Raw genomic sequence first — 21,378 nt, forward strand, 5'->3', positions numbered from 1 at the left:
ATAAACTGCCAATGAATAAACTTAAGCAGAAAATTGAAGGTTTCCAGCCACTGGAGTTTTGAGAGTTTGAAATAACCAGGTACGACACAGAGCATCTATTCATGAAGTTTTTGACACAGTTGTCTGGCAGCAAGGGACCGGGATGAATGAGCCCCCTTCCTACTTTCCAGGAAAACTTCTTCCATCTACTGGTTATTCAGTGGCGTACGTTTTTATATCATCAGAAATGCATTGCAGTCACTTCTGATCTCCTGATGTGGAACAGCCAACTTTTGTAACACTGGTTGTGATGATGACAGTTCACCTGTGCTCTTGTCAGGAGCTGAGGAGACTAAGGAAAGAAACAGCTATTTCCCACCAGATTGACTTGGACCACCTCCTGGTCATGGGGAAAACACTCGTGCAGCCTGGTGCGAGGAACGGTGCGCTGCCGGAGTCTGCTCAGGCTACTGGTACAGAGTGTTTTAGCCTACGGTGCTGGCGAGTCCAACATCTTTCAAGAGTCCTACCTCTCAAAAATACTTTCAGGGAATGTTATTCAGTGGAAAAAGGGGGTTTGCTTTTGTTTAAGTAACAAAGATAGCAAAGGACAAATTTAAAGCACCACTTTTAAAATGTTTACCATGTGTGCTAAAGTCAGAATAAAGAGAAAAAAGCATTTCCCACAGACTAAAGCAGTCAGTTGAATCCAGAGGCAAACGAGGTTTACCAGGAGTGAGTTCTAGGGTATTCAGTAGCCTGTCAGATATAACGCAACATCTCTTCATAAGCAGAGCATGCCTTCCCTCAGACACCTCCAACTCTGCAAACATTTAATTAATACAGAAAACACACTTCCAAAAGAGCTGTAGCATACTCTTACTCTCTCCTCTCTACAAAAGGAAACCTGAAGCACAGAAGGATTAGAAGACTTGTCCAATCCCACATAAAAAAATCAGTGGCTGTCCCAAAAATAAAATCTAAATCATTTGACACTCCAGCCTATGCTTTATCAGCCATGAAACAGCTCTTCTGCCAATTCATCTGCTCATAAAGAGAATATGCTAAAAAAATTGGTGCAGCTAGAGCTCTTTAATACAACTAAAATGCACACTAAGAAATCCAGTTCTTTTTATAGTCACTCTCCAAGTTTCTCTTTGCTATTAATCATATACTTTCTTAATACATTACAGTGAAGCTGAGCTTTCAAGAACAATGAAGGAAAAATGTAGACGGCAACATTAATCACCAGCCAATCCCACTATAAAATGACTCAGTTAAGCAGTTCAATAGCAAACACTTCCTCCTGCCCACAGGCACAAGAATGAGAGCATGTGATCCAGTCAGCGCGCTCTTCTCAGATGTTCCTCCAGACAAGCAATCTGCTATTCAAAAATGAATGAGTGGATAATTTCCCTCCCTTCAAATTGAGACAAGTGAGGACCAGACACTTCTTTTCTTACCTCTTGGCCTTCACCTACTTATTTATCAGCATCAAAACATTTTATTAATTCATCAAGGGTGAGAGGTTCTTTTATGGAAAAAAAAAAAAAGAGATCTGAATTTTCTATTCACTTCAGTGTGCATAAAACCCATGCATCTGAGGTTTTAATTAGCACACTTCCATCACAGTTTTGCTAGATTAGTCTCAATATAATGAATGAGATGCTTCATTCCTTCTTCATTATTTCTCCCACAACATTTGGTAAAGTTGTTGCAATTACAAGGTCAAGTAGTCAAATTGGTAAATGGAAGACACATGAACATCTGAGCAAGTCCAATCTGTCCACTCATGTGCAGTTTCCCTCCTAGGACTCATGTTTCATTCAGAAAGCAGGATGAATTAAGGCTATATAAGAGAGCTTACGTGCAACAAAAGCCCTAACGAACTGCAGATTTTGAAAGGTATGTTGTAAATGCGACAAAAGATTAAGAGAAGAGAAAGCAGTTTTATGTTAGAATGGATGAACACTGTTCTGCAACAAGATTACTCTGAAACCCAGGAATTCACCCATAATAAGCCTTGCAGTTGGCTACTTGGTACATTCCTGATTTTGGAAGTACCTGGAATGAAGATGGGTACTGGCTGAAACTTCACCTTGGAGATGCAAAACATTGCAGTAATGCTTACTACTCCCCGCCAACACACACCTTTTTGAACAGGTGGCCTGCTCCTTGAAGATCAGACATGGAAAATGTACAGGCGATTCTGCCCCTAGGCTGTCTACCACTGTAGAATGGGAAGGTCACTTAATTGTATGATACTATTATAAAATTAAAGGCATTGATGGTGACAACACTCGAGCGCTGTGATGTTGCTCTATGGAAGCACTCAAAGAAATTAATCATTTTATATTTAATTGAGGGCTTGGATGCCATACAATAAAAAACCTACATAGTCTCTCAGCAAACATGGGGGATAAAATGAAACACTGAATAGCTATCTGGTTGCCGAGGTCACAACTTAATAAACACTTCGTCCCACGACAGAGCCATTCTACCCTTCGCCTAGTCACATCCTCACACTACAACCTCTGCTGGACCGGTACAGTTTTTTGGCATGGCCATGTGCTGAATCAGGCCAAAGAGCTGATAAGGAAAAGCCTCATGGGGGAAAAAAAAGGCAAATTGGTTTGCAAACCAGTTCATAGTCTTACGAACAGTTATACTGACATAACACTGGGGGGAAAGAAGGAAGGAGGGTAGAGAGACAAGGCTGCTGAAGCAGCCACTACAGGTGAGATGTTCCTTAAACTAATGGTATGTCCTCAGTAAGGCAGAGAGAACAAACCGTTTTGATACAGGTAAATGCCAGAATTAAAGTTAGGAACATTCTGAGCATTTGACTTTGCTGTCTAGAGTTCTTTTATTGTAGCAAACCCTGTGCTACTGTACCCACTATAAAACATATATCATAAAACAACATCTATGCGTTACAATGCTTTACAATGTTATCTAACATTCAGAGTCTGAAACCATGCCAAAATTTCATCCCTACAGGATCATCCTTGTACCACAGGATTACACAGACTCCGCCACTGAGGCTAACAAACTAGCTAAAAGCAGCAGATTACTACATCTGTGTTGAATAAAACCAGAAATATAAGAAACTGGTGGTCACTAAATTTGGCGGGATTGGAGAGAGTCAAGAGAATCTGGGACCCTTATCTCCATTCATCAACATGGAGGTCTTCCAAACCTAAAAAACTAAGAACTCAATTCTGTGCCTAATTGTAGTCCAGAGCAAAACTCCCACGAGCTCAGCCGAGCAAAGCAAGGTCTCTTAACTAATGTTTCTGAAGTATGCATGATTCTGAGATAACATCCTTTAACTGCTTTTAATTTACTTAAGGAAAACAAGTTAAGTTTCCATTTTTAATCATAATAACTGCAGAAATAATGGAAACTAGTTACAGAATTTAAATAACACAGGCAGCAGCCAGGAGAGAGCAGGACTTCCTCTAAATCCCACTAGTGAGGGATGTGAATAAGATTTTGGCTTTTTGTTTCATATTACTAAAAATTACCTCTCTAAACAGCATTAACCTGCCTGTGCCTTTAAAGCCCGCTGCAGTACTTTTAATAGCTTCTGAACACAAAGTAATTTGGTTTAGCACCGATTTCACTTTGCTACTCAAATGACTCCAAGAAAGTCTTTAATCAGAAAACCTTTCCTCAAGTGCAATGCAAGTTTTGCCTGAACACAGGCTTCACAAATAGCCCGTCTCATGGAACCAGCGTGTCAGGTTGACAAGACCTATGAACAGAGAGGTGGTTAACGTACAGGTGACAGTTCACACACGTACCCATCTTGCATTCGTCTCTAATAGCTGCTGAGTTCCTCACGCCAGTGGCTGTGCTCACATTCCCCTGCATCTCCAGAGCAAGCCCGCAGCTGCAGGCGGTCAGCGGGAGAGCAGCAACAGAAATGATATATTGCAGATATTTTTATTTTTGGAAACAGTGCTGTAAATAAGCCTATTTCCAGAGATATTCCACGGACACGGCGCACTCGGTCCCAGAGCCAGTGCCTTATGTAACAGGAGGAATATTGTTCAGGATTAACAAAAAAAAAAAAAAAAATCACTCCTGCTAACGCAGTTTACAAAGCTAAAAAAAGCTAGCGGCATACGTAGAGAGAGCAAATAAGCGAGCGGTTTATGCTGAAAATGCTCTTGCTAGCTAAGAAATGCAAGTTGTACCAAATCGCTTAACTTCTCGCAATTCGGAGGTAGTCGCAGCCGATACTCACCGCGGGCAGGAGCGTCCAGGCTCGGCTACGCCGCGGGCAGCAGCTCCACGCCGCGGTGCTGAAGACAGCTCTCCGCCAGCCCCCCAGGGCGCCGGCCGCGGGCGCCCCTATTTATTTGCCATTTAGCCCCAGTTCGTCCTTATCCTTGACACGTGGCAGCGAAAAACGAGCTGCGGGCATCCAGTCGCTCGCCCGTCTTCGGAGCCGCTGCGCGCTGGCGGCGCGGCGCTCACCGGAGCGCGCACGGGCTCGCCCGCGCTCCGGGCGCCTGTAAATTTCCACTCCCCTCCGGCGGCAGCCGGGCTCGGGGCCTCGCTCGCCTCCTCCTCGCGGCCCGGCTCGCGTGGGTCCCCCCCGCCCCGCGCCCCCTTCGCCGGCCCCGCGGCCTCGCCTGCCCCCCGCCGGCCCGCTCTGCCCGGGGAGCTCGCGGGAAAGGGATGCAACAATTTGGCGGCGCTCCTGGGAGTTCCCGTCCCCCTCCTTCGGCCCGTCAGCGCTGTTCAGCGCGCAAGAGAGGCGAAGGGCACTTTGTCGTCGCAAGAGAATAATAAAAAAAATCAACATGCTAATGCATGGGAGCCTCAAACTCCGCTAGCCTACGGTATTTTCTTTCTTTTTTCTTTTTTTTTTTTTTTTTTTTGAATATGGTAATAGTAATGTGACAGGGCACAAAATAAATAAATAAAAATTAAAAAAAACATGCAATAAAAATATTCTGAAACAACAAGTTCTACCACCCGCTATTAGCAAGCACACAAATAAAGCAAAATGCAATTAAAGGAACTTTTAATGCTCTGCTTTTCTCCCCCAGTAGCGATTTGCTGGTGGCTTCCCCCCCACAGCTGTGTAACATGCATCAAGCAGCGAGAAAATAAAACCGCCTTCCCAGCCCCTGCAAGCAGTGCAGGATCCTAAACACCGTCCTCGCACAGACCTCTGCCGAGCCTCAGCGCAGACGAGACCTGGCTGCACGTTTACGTGGACACCACCAGCTCGGGGGCAGGTCTCGCCTTCCGCCCCCTCTCCCTTGGTGCTGAGTACAGCCAAAGTTTCACACTATTAGAAATAATTCTGTACACAAAGACATTTGCGTGAGGGGGAAAAAAGATCTCTGCCTGCACCGCGGGTCAGCGCTGCCCTCCACAGCCCCGTCGGAGCTTCATTTAGGGCTCTCACCTGCGGTAGCTGTTCCCAGCCCTACGGCAGAGGCAGCAGAGAAGCAGGATGCCTCCAGGAAGCGTTTCTAAACTCATTTCTGAGGGATGCGGTTGAAACATCAACCTTTTAAAGGGCTAACATCCCTCGCTGGCAATGCTGCTTCCTAACGGAGGCAAGGCACGCGGGAGTCCCGAGGAAGCGCCGCTTGGAAGAGCCAAGGAGCAGCAACACGCCTGGCTCCAGCCAGTCCTCCCTCTCCTTCAGGCCGAGAGGCGCCGCCGGCGTCCCCGCTGCCCCGCCGCATGCCTCCGAGGTGTCCCGACCTGCACGCTCCCGCTCTTCGGAAGGTACCTCGCCATCTGCACTCACGCTGCACAAACCAGATCGTCGGCGTAACCCATCCCTCTATTTTGGGGTTGCCCCGAAAACCAGCTTCTGCAGCAGCGCTGGGACTGAGAGGTTGGGTTCACCTCACCTTGCTCCCGCTGGCCCCGGTGGGACTTCTCCTGCCGGCGAGTACCTCCCGCCGGCGGCCCGGGGAGCAGCGGAGAGGGCCGCGAGGGGCGTCGTGGACGGCGCCGCCACAGCCCCCCGGGCTTCTTCCCGAAACGGCGCCAAAACCTAAGCACGTCACATCACTGCTGCTTTCCTCCGCATATTTTGATTTTTGAGATTAACGCTGGTTTTTCCTCCCTCCCCAGGGAAACGACCCCCCTGCGGCAGTACGCCCGCCAGCGTCGCAACGGGTGCAGAGCTACGCCGCTAATAACAGCGGAGAAAGCTGTTTCGGCTGCATTTAAGGGCCCCACCAGCGAAGCCGCCGTCTCACACAGTTCACGGCAGCATTCAGCGCCCGCTCCGAGTCCGAGTACTCCGTAAACGTAGGACCGTCACCCGGAAAGCCGTTTCTTCGGACTCGGCCTCCCCATTTTCAGGGCCCCAAGGGGCGAGCTGCGTTCGTACGCGCTCGACGTGGGCTTCCGCCACTCTTCCCCCGCCGAGGAAACGCTCCTCCGTTTACCGTTGGTCCTCGACACACCGGCACAGCAGGAAACACACCTGTGGACTGGGGACACCATCCCCGGGCGAGCGCCGCAAGGGGCAGGAGAAGACTTCTTCTCTCCTTTTCCAATCCTCTGCTCCACCTGCCACACAGCTAATTCACAGATGCCAGGAAAAGGCCCTGAAATCCCCCTCCATAAATTAAGCTGTGAGCACTAAGTGCTCTTACCTGTTTGGGTTTTGTTTTGTTTTTTTGTTTTTTTTCCAAGAGGTCATTAAATATTTCAAAAGAAATTACATGTTCTTCGGTTCAGAATTTGTAGCCATCTCAAATCTGGAGTGACCTAATTATGAGCAGTCAACAACTTCTTATACTCTCAAAATACACCGAAGGAAAAAAAAAAAAAAAATCCCTGTCTGCTGCTGAAGGGCTCCAGCCTCCGCATCTTTAAACTCCATTATACTTTTTCCCTTTAAAGCGAACGCAGGCCTCAGGCTACAGCATGGTGAGAGTACTTTTGAGAAATGTTTGCCCTTGCTTTCTTAATGTAAAATCATGCCATCTAGAAAGGACCAAAGGGGAATAAAATAAAATAAAGTAACAGTCCATTATTCCTACCTTTTCTATTTATTCTCTGCAATGGAGAAGAGAAACCACAGAGCTCGAACGATGAGTGTGGTAGTAATAAATTATAGAGGCAGGTAATAAACACGTAATGTGTATATATTAATTCTGCTCATTTAATCACCCACTTGCAGGCTGCCTTACCTCCTCCAAGACTACTTCTGGCATTCCAAAGCCCAGAGCGGCCTCGGGTAATAACCACCACCAAAAAATGCCTTCCTTCCCCCAAAATCGCTCAGTGCCAAGGCCCCAGGTAATCAAAATTCAATTCAGCACAGCAGCAGCTCTAGCCATGTTAATATTGGATATCATGAAGAGAAATCAGAATACTAAAAAGATCCTCCCTTTCAAAAAAAAAAAAAGAAGAAGAAGAAGAAGAAGAAGAAGAAGAAGAAGAAAAGAAGAAAAAGAATTAAAAGCAAAAGAAAACCCACTCATAGGATTTATTCCTACTTTTTCAGGTTCCAAGATGTCAAAATTACAGTTTATGAGGTAGGGGAAGAACTAAAAACAGTTTACTTTTATTGTTCGTCTCCCTTGTAAATCTGTTACACTTCAACTCAAGGCATTTAGCTTTATGACAAAGTAATACGAAAAGCGTGTCCAGTAATATTTTTTAAAATCTCACAAAATATGAGGAGAGGCTTTTATAGTAATGTCCTGCTTGTATATTACTTGTGAGCAATTGGAAGCCGCAGCAGACCTGTAGCGGTATTTTGGCTAAAGTAAGCAATAGGATTTAAATGGATGCTTTGTATTTTTATTTTTAGACATGCAAATGTGTCTTCAGCATCCTTCCCCCTCTTCTTCCTCCTAGCTCCCTCTAGTGCACTTCAGAATATATTGCGTTTTTCTTCTTTAATTAATGCCAACATAAGCATTTGCTAAAGGGTTTTTGTTTGGGGGCTTCTTTTTTGTGTTTTTTTTTTTTGGGGGGGGGTTGTTTATTTGAAGGACCTGCACAAACTCTCACCACCTGCTCAGGCGTTTTTATTGAATATATTCTTCACCTATGCTTTACTCCAGCACTCAAGCAGCAACAATGGCCTCTCTGCTGGCAATACAAAATATTGTGTGTATGAAATATTTTAGGTAGGAGCCAGTGTATTTAAAATTTTATACATTTTAAAAACACCTATTAGCTCCACTCTTTCTTCTAAGTAGAGAAAGCCAGCTTAAATGTATCCTACTCCTTGCCCATTCCCACTCCAAACAAGATTTAGTCCCTAAATTGGAGATTACTAAAACCCAACAGCTGAAAATACAGATGTAAACATCATCTGCTCTAAAAAGTCATTTAAGGAATGTGATCAACACATTTTATATGTACTGTGTCCCAGTATAAAATAGAATTAAAAACAGAATTAAGAACTTCTCCAAACTGCTTCTATCCCAGCTCTGTATGTTGGACCACTTTAGTAGCATGTTTGTTCTATTCGTAGATTTTAAAATGTGAAAAAGAGAATTCATTTCAGAAGAAATCAGAAAAAGAGCTTAGCTAAAGATGTAAAATTTAACCTTTCATCACCAGTGTCACTTACAGTAACAAAGAAACAAAAAGGTTATACGTAGAGAAAAAAACCCTGACTGTGCAATATATTGGAAGATAGCCCCGGCATCACTTGTAGCATCTTTCTTCATTAGATTTCAAAATTCCTTCATGTGGACAAAAGCATTTATTGCCACTTCCCATTTCTGAAACAGTCAAACACTATTAATACTGTCCAGTCCTCTTCCAAATACCAAATTTAATCATTGGTTTCTACTTAATTTCAGCAAATAATTTTCTTAACCTTAGCCGCAGGTTAGGACGACAGCATGGGGTCCTGCAAGTTAAGACATTTCCTTTCAACATGCTCACGCGCGCAGGCAGACCAGAGCTGTTCCCTACAACTGCGCTGCTGGCGAACGACAGCGGAGCATAACTAACCAGAGCTTCAAACTTCCTCGGAGTGCTTGAAGCTAAAGGCTGTGTTAGTGCGTATTCATCCTACTCTCATGGTAATGCGCACTGAAAATATTACATAGAGCAACTTGCTTTTGAAGAGAATAGTTTCTTTATACATAACATGTGCCTCTAGTTTTGAGAGGAGAAAAGACAGTTTTGGAAAACTGAGAACACTGGATTAAGATTTTTCCTCTTTTCAACCACTCTTAGGAGTCCAAAAAAGTCTAAAGCATTTTTTCATCAGATTTTCCTCAAGATGACTGGAGAAAAAAAAAAAAGCTTAATTTAAAACCAAAGTTAAACATTCCTGTGAGGCACTCGCAGTGATACCCATTTCAATATGAGGAAATTGAATCAGCATCAAGCAAAAAAAAAAAAAAAAAAAAAAAAAAAAAAAAAAAAAAAAAACACGCAGGGATATGCACTCAAAGATGTATTTTTAAAGAATGGCAGGAGATAAGAACTGTCACTCTGGATCAGGCCAAAGCTCCACCACACCCCATCTCCAAGTACAGCTGACTCCAAATGCAAAGTCTAAAAAGAAATAGCAGAAGGATCACTCTGGCAATTGGCACATTACAGATTTCCTGAAGTTTCAGCCAAAATCATCATGCTCATTAGCTACAAATGGCTCCACATTCATTAACTTTAAAGATCAAAAAAAAAAAAAAAACAAAAAAAAACTATTGCTGTTCTTGAGAAAACTTGAAATCATATCTGCAGTACTTAGATGGAGCAGATTGCTTCAGATTGCTGTTTATTCTTCAGCCTGAGCAACCAAAGAGCTCAGAGACAGCTATTTTTCTAGACGTGCATCAAGACACCGATTTACTGCATTCCAGTTAGTTACTTTTTCAGAGCAGCAAAGGCAAGAATTTACCCACAGAAACATTTTAATTTTCAAGTGACCACCTCAGATAAGAGAATAAACACCATCAGGAAAGCCCAGTACAGAGGTAGGATGTTGCACTGATTAAGGAACGGGCTCAGAACAAAGAAACCAGCAGTCTGCAGTTGCTTTACACATTTTTACATGAGCTTGAAAAAGCCACTTAGTCTCCTCATGGGAAAATGAATGCATTAAATTATAAGCTGCTTTGCAATTATAGTGATGCAAACCAAACAAACATATTGGACAAATACACAGCTTGTTAACATCTCCCTTTTCTGCTAAAGGGGATAATCATCTTATTGCTTCTGTGACGTACATCGCCCCAAGCCAGACCCACAGACAGAACAAGCTTCCAAGTCTGGTCTCACAGAAGCCAAAGGCCCTACTGAAGGAGAAAGGCCGAACCCAAACCAACATTAGGCTGAAGAAAGTATAAACTGCTGCTTTCAGGTGATGAATTGCAGGCTTTTCCAGTGTTAAATAATGAAACCTAAGCATTACTATAATTTACAAAAAGATAGCTGCTATTTGTAAACAAGCATTGCTCTAAACTGACTTGCCCAAAGTCATACAAGAAAACTCTGGCAATCTCTTTCCTTGGAGAAAGAGAACTCAAAACTTCTCATGACTAGTTACGTCTTGTGACAATATTAGCTTAAAATATGAGATCAGGGTAGGGAGCCTCGAGAACAGTTTGTCTAGCTCATGGTGCACACTGAGATACCATCTTTGGAAATATTCTGAAGTCCTTGCTTTGACCATCAATTAAGTATGCTCATCCCTGGCAAAACTGTAAATACATTTGCCCTCATGTTACAGACAGTGTCCTGCAACACTGGATCCTTGCACTTTTTGCCCCACAGTAAGGCCATAATACGACTACAGTGGGATCGTCCTTTCTCTTATGTGATGAATGATACCTGCTGTCAATAATCCTCTACCACAAACCTTAGTTGTAGAAAAATATTCTTCTGTTCCCAGGATGGAGCCCTCCTGTACCTCTCCAGAAAGTTACATAGCCAAAAGTTTACTATAATAAGCTAATCAACCTGTATGGTGCTTGTGAAGTTCAACACTGAGAAAGGGACACTGTTACTCTCCACTGGGGAAAACTAAACTACGCAGAGCCCACTCTACTAAAGAGCCATTCGCTGTTTTCTCCATCTGCATGAAATCTGACAGCTTCTTCCTCATGCAGCATATAGATCTATACTCACAAGCATTGCTACACCCTCTGGAAATAGTCCAAGAAATGATAGTTTTCTCTTGATAATGTTAGTTTACATAGTTGCTTTCCTCCATACAATTTTTGTCCTCCTGCATGTGTTTCCTCAAACATAAAGAACACCTCTCTTTTGAAGGATAAAACACTGCTACTGTCCAATATGAATAAAAACAGTCATGATTAGCACTGAAAATGAGTAAGGTATAACCGATCAATTGAAAAAGGGAGCCTCAAACTCTATCAGCCCAGACATGAGAAGTTAGCCAATATTTTTCCAAAGAAATAGTACTTACATCACAGTTAAAGTTATCTGATTTTGAATACCTGTAGAACGCTTTATCTAATTCAAATGTCCATTCAGAACTTCAGTTCTCCTTCTCTCTCATATGACTTTCTCTAATGCTGTGCCCAAGCCCAATGTCATAAGAAGACAAAATTTCCTATCAGTAAAACTGAGCAGAGCTTCCCAAGCCCAAGGGCTTAGAGATGTAGGCTTGATAGCAGGATTGTAACCAAAAAGTCCCAAAATTACTTTTTTAAAAACATGGTGATCATAAGGACATCAAACTGTCCTGCATTACTGCCAATTTTGGAGTTTCCACCCAATATGAGTGAAAAGAAACTCTTTATTTTCTGAAAGCAGGCATGAGAAGGTCACCTAGTGAGAGACATACCAGGTTAGTTTTCCATGACACAGCAAGACAGTCTCTATGAGCTGCCATGACTAGATGAAACATTGACCAAGTAACTAAAGAGGTAAACATAAGCTATTAGTACTTCATTGTCTAACTCAACAAACACTCTACCTACTTTTACATTTCTTTACTAATTATATATATATATATATATATATATGCTGATAACATGACTAGAAATTTTAAAGCCAATAGGCGATGAGAATCTGTGACAATTTCTGTAAACTGGTTTTCCTCTCAAAATTGCAGACAGATTCAATGCTCCTTATATATTTACGAATAAAATCATATATGGAAAAAAAAACTTTGAAATCAGATAATTTCTTCCTTCTTCTCAAAACAAGAAATGAATGTATTTATTAACAACAAAGCATTTCAAAATTTACAGAGATCTATTCTGGTTCTCAAAAAGCATGAATCATTGCCTGACAAGTATAGCTTACCAGCTTCTTGTACAAGAGCAACTTTTATAAAAAATTTTTTAAAAAAAATATATAGACCTTTTATAAAAGGTCTTTAATCTAGACTTACTAACTTCAAGTGCTGGAGAATCTACAGAGTCCCTCAATAAGCTGGCACAATAGTTAAGTGAACATCACTTCAAGTATTTTGTCTTTTATGGAAGGCCACGGCTTTTTCCACTTTCATCTTCCTGTCACTGCACTTCTTTCTATATTTGCAAATGTATGCTCTCTGAGGTCTCTCCATCTTGTCCATTTATAGGTAACATGATCAAGTCACTTCAGACTTAGAATTTACTTCTTATCACTGTCTACAGTAAGTGCATAGATATGTTTTTTCCCATAGCTATAATCAGTACCCATTTCAATTTAAAAATATGTCTTGAAGTACATCCATCAACTTGATCATATTCCAGAAGTGAGGTCAGTAACATGGAAAATTGAGGGCATATTCAATTACTATTATCTCTTGGCTGCTGCTCTGGATAGGGAGTGCTGCTCAAGAGTTTGTTGCCCCAGATCCTAGATATTTTGCATTACTGTTTTCTAGGATGCTATTTCTCATCCCTAAGCTACATCCAACCTTTTTCATGCTGATTAACTTCCCAAAGATTTGGGCCCATCTTTCCAAAGAGTCAGCTAGTAAGCTTTTTAATTCAATCAAATGCATACGTGTGTCATCATTTGTCATTTCTCTATTCTGCACAGCCTAGATAAAATTTTCAGGAAGGATTTTGCATTTTCTTCCAAATGTGGGGCTGGGGATTTTTTTTTCCCTCTTTTCTCCAAACAAACAGAAAACATCTGAATGTACAACATAGTATCTTAATTCAATGATTCTTTACTGAATATAACATTTTCAGGGGTCAGGCTTTTTTAATTAGAGTAAGACTAAATCAAACCCTTAATCTAAATGATATATTATTTTTTTTTTATAATATCCATTTCCATTAATCACGTTGAATGGCATTTGTTACATCTCAATCCACAAATTGTTTTGATAGCTTTACATCAGGCATTAAAAAAAATAATGTCTGGACCACCATAAATTTGGAACAAGAACCTTCAGAAGCGTTCTCTAGATTTTTATTTACTGCTGTAATATGAAGGATTTGTTCATTGTTACACAAATATTTATAATAACCAGCTTTATTTGCACTACAGAACAGAGATATGTAACAACAGTTCTGCCTTTTTGGCATCATTGTTGACAGCTTCAGTGCTGCCATTAGATATGTGTTACTGTTCTCTTTCTTGTTCTCAATATTTTTACAATTTCTCCTTATTAAATTCATACTAAAAAGATCCTCAAAAAAAAAAAATCTATGGAATTTTGTTTAATCACACACAAAAAAAAAAAAAAAAAAAAAAAAAAAGCTAAAATACACTTATTCCTATATATTGGCAGTTGTCCTTGAACCACTTCTAAATCAGGATGGGATTCCTTCTCTGCTTAAGCCATCTCTTAATATTCAGCTCTGCACATTCTAGAAAGCCACGTGTTCTCACACTTCCTTTTTTCTCTCTATTTTGAGGGACACTCCTGTAAGCTACATGAGAAGGGTACTGATGATGTACCAGTGCATCGTGCAGAATTGAAGAGCTGCTTAGTCCCTTGTGTTTCCATCCTCAAGGACAGGACAGTCACATAGTTCCCCAGCCATCTTCTCCCATGACCTTATGAACTGTGATGATGAGATACTCAGTTTACAGGATGGAGAGGAAAAAAACAATCAGCAAAATCTCTTTGCATGTTTGCTTAGCATTTAGCTGCTTCCCAAACTAGAACAACACAAGGATGTCTTGGGAAATCCTCCAGCGACACTCTGCTCTTCTCCTTTCCCTGGCAAGAGAGGGTGGAACACAGATCACAGGGCATGTATCTCCTTACATTAATGTTGATTTTTTGCAGGAAAAACCTTTTCAAAACAGAACATATCCTAAAGACTGCCAAGTTAATTTGACCCCAGAGTTCATTCAAACCTCAGCACCTTTGACCAGGAGCACTGTTTTCTACTTTCATGTTTTGCCCAGGGCTATGTTTAATGCTTGCAAGAGTACAGACGTCTCAGGCAGTTACAGATCTAAATACAAATTCTAATGTAACCATAGACATCCTATTAATGGGATGATGATAAATACAAACAAAGGCCAACACAATTTCTATGTAATAAACCTGCATTCATGAGCTTCAGCCTTATTTGGCTAATTTGCTTTATTACACCAACCAATTGTGGTGGGGGAGCCACACAACTCTCTTGGAGATTATGTGATATGCAGAATATATTTACCTTAACAGATGACTGCAGCCACCCCCTAATCCTGCCCTCAACCTATGAGGTTCAGTTTTGTACCTTATTTGTAACCTTAAATAAATCAGATATTGCTGAACAGTTTCTCCTCTATCCAAAAACAATCACCAGTTAATAACCGCCTTGGCTTGGTAACCTTTTGCTTATTTGCAGAAGTGAAAGGCAGCTGCTTGACTGACACTGAACCATAGGAAATGAAAGTACATGACTACAAAACAACCGGTCAAGAGAGGAAGTTGATACAGTATGTTGCTAGGAGCACCAGAGCTGCTAGAAGTGAACACTCTTCCCACATTTTAAACTCTGCTTTTAGTGATCTCTTACAAAAAAGAGCCACACACAGCTTCTTTCCAGCACTTAAAAGCAAGAGCTGTATTCCTTGCTGCGATAAATTTGCACGCATCCCTTTGTCACGTACATGTCTCTTTGCCCACAAAGACAAAGGTCTTTGTACTGGATTGACAAGAGATCTTCAAACATCAGTCAATCCATTAATTGTCACACAACTCTTCTAACACTTTGCAGTTTGGTCAGACAGTGCTGTTTCATAGAATCATAGAATCAGTAAGGTTGGAAGGGACCTCTGGAGATCATCTAGGTCAACCTCCCTGCTCAAGCAGGGTCACCTACAGCATGGTAGACAGGGTTGTATCCAGGCGGGCCTTGAGGATCTCCAGAGAGGGAGACTCCACAATCTCTCTGGGTAACCTGGTCCAGGGCTCTGTCACTCTCACAGGGAAGAAATTCCCCCTCACCTTCAGGTCAAACTTCCTGTGCTTCAATTTCTGCCCACTGCCTCTTGTCCAGTCACAACTGAAAAGAGTTTGTCCCCATCCCCTTGACACCCTCCCTTCAGGTACTTGTACACACTGATAAGATCCCCCCTCAGGCTTCTCTTCCCCAGGCTGAACAGATCTCGCAGCTGTTCTTCACAGGGCAGGTGCTCCAGACCTCTGATCATCTTCGTAGCCCTGTGCTGGACTCCCCCCAGTAGCTCCATGTCTCTCCTGTGCTGGGGAGCCCAGAACTGGACACAGCACTCGAGATGAGGCCTCCCCAGGGCTGAGGAGAGGGGCAGGATCACCTCCCTCCACCTGCTGAAAACACTCTTCCCAATGCACCCCAGGAGACCATTGGCCTTCTTGGCCACAAGGGCACACTGCTGGCTCGTGGTCAACTTGTCATCCACCAGCACTCCCAGGTCCTTCTCAGCAGAGCTGCTCTCCACAGGGTCAGCCCCCAGCTTGTACTGCTGCCTAGGGTTATTCCTCCCTAGGTGCAGGACCCTGCACTTGCCCTTGTTGAACCTCAGGAGGTTCCTCTCTGCCCAGCTCTCCAGCCTGTCCAGCTCTCTCTGAATGGCAGCACAGCCCTCTGGTGTGTCAACCACTCCTCCCAGCTTGGGATCATCAGCAAACTTGCTGAGGAGGCACTCTGTCCCCTCATCCAGGTCACTGATGAAGAAGTTGAACAGGATGGGACCCAGTACTGAGCCCTGGGGGACGCCACTAGCCACAGGCCTCCAACTGGACTCCACGCCACTGATGACGACCCTCTGAGCTCTGCCTTTCAGCCACTTCTCAATCCACCTCACTGTCCACTCCTCTAACCCACACTTCCTGAGCTTGCTTAGGAGGATGTTATGGGAGACAGTGTCAAAAGCCTTGCTGAAGTCAAGGTACAAAATGTCCACTGCTCTCCCCTCATCTATCCAGCCAAAAGATACTTTGGCTAAGATTTCACAGAATCAGTAGGGCTGGAAGAGACCTCTGGAGATCATCTAGTCCAACCTCCCAAAGATTTGCTGGTGCTGGTTCACTGGGGCTTGAACCCAGGACCATCAGCATGTAAAGTACAACCTACTTGCTCAGCATTTTCTTTCATCTTAATCATAATTCCTTAGAAGAGGAAAAATAAGACACAAACATCCCTGAGAATTTAAGTTGTTCTAAATTACTGAAATAAGTGTTACCAGTCATTTCTAAAATGGACAATCTAGGCTAAAATACTAAAAGAACAAGAAAAAAAGATCTACCTATGAACACTTTTGGGAATGAGAGAGAAGGGCAAGTCTGCGATATTTCATTTTTAGTGGCAAAAACAGTTTAAAAAAAAATCACACCCCTTCTTCCTTTTTCCTATCCCCAGCTGCAACATCAACTCTTAATCTGCTAATGCACAGGTTTGTAATACTTTGCTATGAATTAATTAACAGAATTAATCTTTGTTAAAAATAATTCTTTACTTTAAATTTAATGTCATCAAACCATAATTCACTTCATTGGTTCATTACAAGTTTGCCAAGTACTGTATCTGTGCACTGAGCTAACCTAACCAGCTGTATTTGGTGGACACTTTTTTTTTTCTCCAGATACCCACAAAATCTGTTTATCTAGCAGCACTCAATCTTACAGAAGCTTTGTGTGAAGACTCACTTCTTTAAACTTAAGTGACTTTGGTGTATGATTTGGCACTCCATTCGCAAAAGAGAATATATGTGCTATTTATTACAAAATATTACTAAAACCAATTTACAGTTTTTAGACAACCAGCACAATGATAGATACCTGAAGGACATTTCGTATGAGAAAGGGCTGCAAAGGTTTGGACCCAGAGTTTCATTTGCTTATTCAGTGCTGTAGAAACTGAATTTTCACATACATTTTCAAGCATAGCTTCCTTGGTTCTAGTCACTCAGAATTTTACAACAACAAAAAAAATAATCATGAAGTTAAATTCAGTCATCCCCAAAACAAGCCTATCCATCTCCCTTATCTATATAAAACAGGAGGGCTTTTTGGTCTAGTACAACTTCGAATGCAGTCAGTCCAAGCCACTGCAAAACTATTCTGGTGCCTAGAAGACCCATCCTCAATGGCCTGGTTATAGTAACGGCTCTGCACACACCAGCACTGTGCACATACTAAAGCAGCACTCACACAAAGGCTGGCATAAATGACATTAGTAGTAAAATTAAAGAGCAATCAATCTACCTCCAGATGCTAATTTTTGCCCCTAGGCCACCCCCAATTCCCTTGGGGAAGCAAAAATATCATGTGGCTGCACAGCAATTTAGATTGGGGAAGTTATCAAGATAAAATTAGCTGAGACAAACTTTTTTTTTTTTTAAAAAAAAAAAAACTCATATCAGTTCCCTGATCACTGAGCAATCACACAAATGAACAAGAGAGGGACAAGAAGCACAAGGAGCAAAAAAAAACCTCTTTTTTTTCTTTCTTCAGCAGTAAATGCTTATTAACAAAGAAAGGCACAAAAACAATGGGAAAACACTGCTCATCCTTGCTTTTATTTTCTCCATGTCTTATTACCAGTTTCCATACCTCTACCACTACAAACAGACCAACACAAATCAGCACAGTGAAACGGATCAGGAAGAACAGTCAACTAGAAAAGTTTTTTTACAGTTAAATTAGTTTTCCCACAAGAGACTGGGACTAAGGACTATTTAGTCCAGCAATGTTCTTTTTAAGAGCCCCAATACTGAATTTCTACACTGATCTGCACTGTGACATGCACTTACTGTTTCCTATGGTTGTAGTCAAACTTCTTCTAGTGCATCTGAAAACTTACAGATTTCAGTTTTATTTGAAAATGGTTATCATCTATACACAATAATTATTTCAATCTTTTTGCCATACAATTCTTTTTGATGGATTTTGTTCTGTCTGGTCCAATTCTATGTCAGGCTCTATAGAGTACTATTTTGCATTTATATAGCTACTACCAAGACCAGAACTAACCTATCAGCCTTATATCAGATGGCATCACAAGGAAAGTTTACAACTTACACTATATTTTGACTAAAAAGGAAAGAAGGAAAGAAAAGGCAAGACAAAAAAAAGGTTGTACAAAATCTCTTAGTGAGTTTGTGGTGTTCCCACTCTATATCTTGAAAACTGCTTAGAGCTTTTTTGACTGCTACCTACTTAATGAAAACAGTTTGTGCACATACTTTAATCAGCATGCAAAGCCAGCATACAAAGCTCATCAAAAAGGTCAGGACATAGTTTTCTACCTCAGAACATAACCATGAAATTTTGCTTCAGATAAATACAGTTCTATTCAGACAAAGATACAGAATTTGAAGCCATAGTTTTCAAAGCATTCATTTATTCTGAGTTCCTTTCATATACACCTACTGCCCGGTTTCCAGAGATGTCAGGTCCCTTAAAGTATAACTGTATTCACAGGCTTTCAGGACTTTGTTAATTCCAAAATTAGAGGACACAGAGTTTTAGGCCATATATCTTGCTCTGCGTACTGGGGGAGGGTGGCCTGTGGCACAGCAAAGACAATTCATGTTGTTTGACTTAGTCCAACATGATGTAACTTTTAAATGAACCCTTTCTTCATGTTGTTTGACTTAGTCCAACATGATGTAACTTTTAAATGAGCCCTTTCTTCCTATGTTTGAACACTTGTCCTGCATCTCTGCTGGCAATCAATACTGCAACTCTAAGACAGAAACATAGCTAGAAAGTAAAATTTTCCTACTACATAAGCAATCCTTAAAGGTGAAATCCATTATATTATCAGTCCCCAAATTCAGACCTAGAAGGATATGTCAGTGAGTGAATGGTTAAGAGTTCAACATATTGGGTCACATCCCCAAACCCTCAAGCTAGCTGGTAATTAACAGATATCTAGGTCTTCCACATGAAAGAAGTCTATTGTTTAAAACAGTGACACAAATTTTTCCTTTTCTATTCACAGTCATTATGTGTGTTTTAAGCTGCCCTTAGGACTGTCAACATTCTAGCATTTTAGAAGCTTAATTTCTCAAATAAACAGACAAGTTGTTTGACTCATAATTGACAGGAATGCAAACAAGCTTAGACCACGAGAACAAAATCATTTTACAAGCTAAATGGCTTCTCAGAGATCCCAGATCTCCCCTTTCTTTGACTGAATAGCTGGCAAAATTTAATATCCAAATAATCTAAATATACTTAAAATTCAATACATCTGGAATAGCAGAATTACAGAAAACAGCACTGAGGGCCTGTAAGCAGTTTATGATAAACCCACTTAGTAAGCAATATACCTACATGTAAGATTAATATGTACCTTCATAAATAATAATGTCCTCTGACAAAACTTCTAGGATAACCCAAAGAATGCTAACTGACTACATTTTGTAAAAAAGTAATAATGACCTATAAAAAAAAATCTGTTTTCCAAAAATCTCACAGTCAAAATAGATTAGATGGGTGAAGAATAAGGGACTGCACATAAACCACACCTAAACTAACTGATGTAGTAACTGAAAATGTCATGTTAAAGTTGCAATTTGAAAGAATAAGATGTGGGCACTTACCTATGAAAGAACAAGTTAAAATAAAGAGTAACAGAGAGGATACAACAGAGAAAAAGAGGTGGAAGTACTCAACTGATATGCAGATACTACAAGAAAAGACTACAACATAGAGCTGATATAGCAAGAAAAGTGCAAAAAGGTAAATGAAAACTGTAAGACCTTTCTCAAATGTCTAAACATCTAAAGCTTTCACTGCTTTTCTACTGCTGTCTCTTTAGCTTACCCAAACCTATCTGATCATATGAAGATATACCCACATCTCATTGTATTCAAGGTGATTAAAAAAAAATCCCTGGAGAACAGAACTGAAAGAGATGAACCCTTTCAGGCCAAATTCATCTCCTTCCACTCAAAGGAGCCATTCTTAGTCTGCCTGTCTATGCAATTATTTAGCTGAAGTCTCTAAACACGACTAGAACTGCATAATACAAAAGCATAATTCAGCAAATCAATGAATAGTACCATTCACTAGGACAGTCAGCCCTTTCGCTGTTGATCATAACGAAGGTGTTAACAAATGCATAAGCATGTGGAACAGGCTGTCCTCACCTCCAGGTCTTGACTGCAAGAGCTGGTGGGAAAGTCCCAAATAGGCTTATCCTGCTGCTAGAGGAGTGCTGTGGGTAGGGAAATGAAGGTTACTGGCACATCAGATCAGCATCTTTTATGAGCTTCAGCATCTAACAAGTTTTGGAAGAACTGAGCTTGCCTGCTCACTCGTATAATCTACTGCTATGTTGCAAAAAGCATATCTTACAGCAAAAACATGGAATCTTAGGTATGTCTCAAAACTGCTTCCTTATTAATCTTTAAGAAAGACAATTCCCTTTCCTTTTGCTTCTAATAAAAAGCTAATTATATTACTAATTTCCCCTCTTGTCTGAGGCACGCAGTCATGTTTTTCTAATTTCTCCTCCCACTCCCAGCTTTTAATAAAAGCTTTTTGTTAATAAAAAAATTATATGAAATAACACAATTTCAGCCACGCATCAGCAACACTGTATGCCCTCTGCACTCACTAAGATACAGAAAACTGCATTTTCATCCACACCAATATTAAATTTATTAATACACATAATTAATGGGAAAGCTAAGTTCAAGTAGTCCTAAATTCCATTGAAGTAAATTCCTTGCATTAGCCTCAGAAGACAGCATAGGCATCTGCTTGTTCCTTTTTCTGGGGATAGGCCTCACAATGAATAACTGACTCCAGTGATGTGTGTTTACTGACAGGCAGAACAGATCCCATCACAGTAAAATGGAATAACCTCCAGCAGCTTGCTTAGACACCGATGAGCAAACAGAATGTTTTCCTTACTTTGTATGGTAACTCCGCTTGCTGCTCAGAAGTAAAGTGGTCATCATGGTCAAATTCCTAACACTTGCATTTCAGTGGATTACAGCCAAAGAAAAACTCAAGCCCATTTGCTCCTCATGACCATGAAGTATATGACAACTACATCATCACAACCAACCGATCATTTCCTAATC

General features: G+C 41.3%; 1 protein-coding gene across 7 annotated transcripts in view; it reads right to left on the bottom strand.

Moving 5' to 3' along the window:
• The window catches only part of CAB39L (calcium binding protein 39 like), a 62,147-nt gene that overhangs the window by 39,196 nt on the left and 1,573 nt on the right, over nt 1–21,378 (bottom strand). For 4 of the 7 annotated variants that reach the window (XM_062567027.1, XM_062567023.1, XM_062567025.1 and 1 more), the window contains exon 1: nt 4,232–4,562. The exons of 2 other annotated variants lie outside the window; for them this stretch is intronic. The gene's annotated coding sequence lies outside the window, so the exon portion shown is untranslated. Of the gene's footprint in view, nt 1–4,231; nt 4,563–5,407; nt 5,493–21,378 lie in introns of those variants that run through there. One more of the 7 variants, XM_062567026.1, reaches the window with a different exon arrangement.

The sequence above is a fragment of the Rhea pennata genome, chromosome 1, assembly GCF_028389875.1.
Source record: "Rhea pennata isolate bPtePen1 chromosome 1, bPtePen1.pri, whole genome shotgun sequence".
NCBI classification, from domain to species: Eukaryota; Metazoa; Chordata; class Aves; order Rheiformes; family Rheidae; genus Rhea; species Rhea pennata.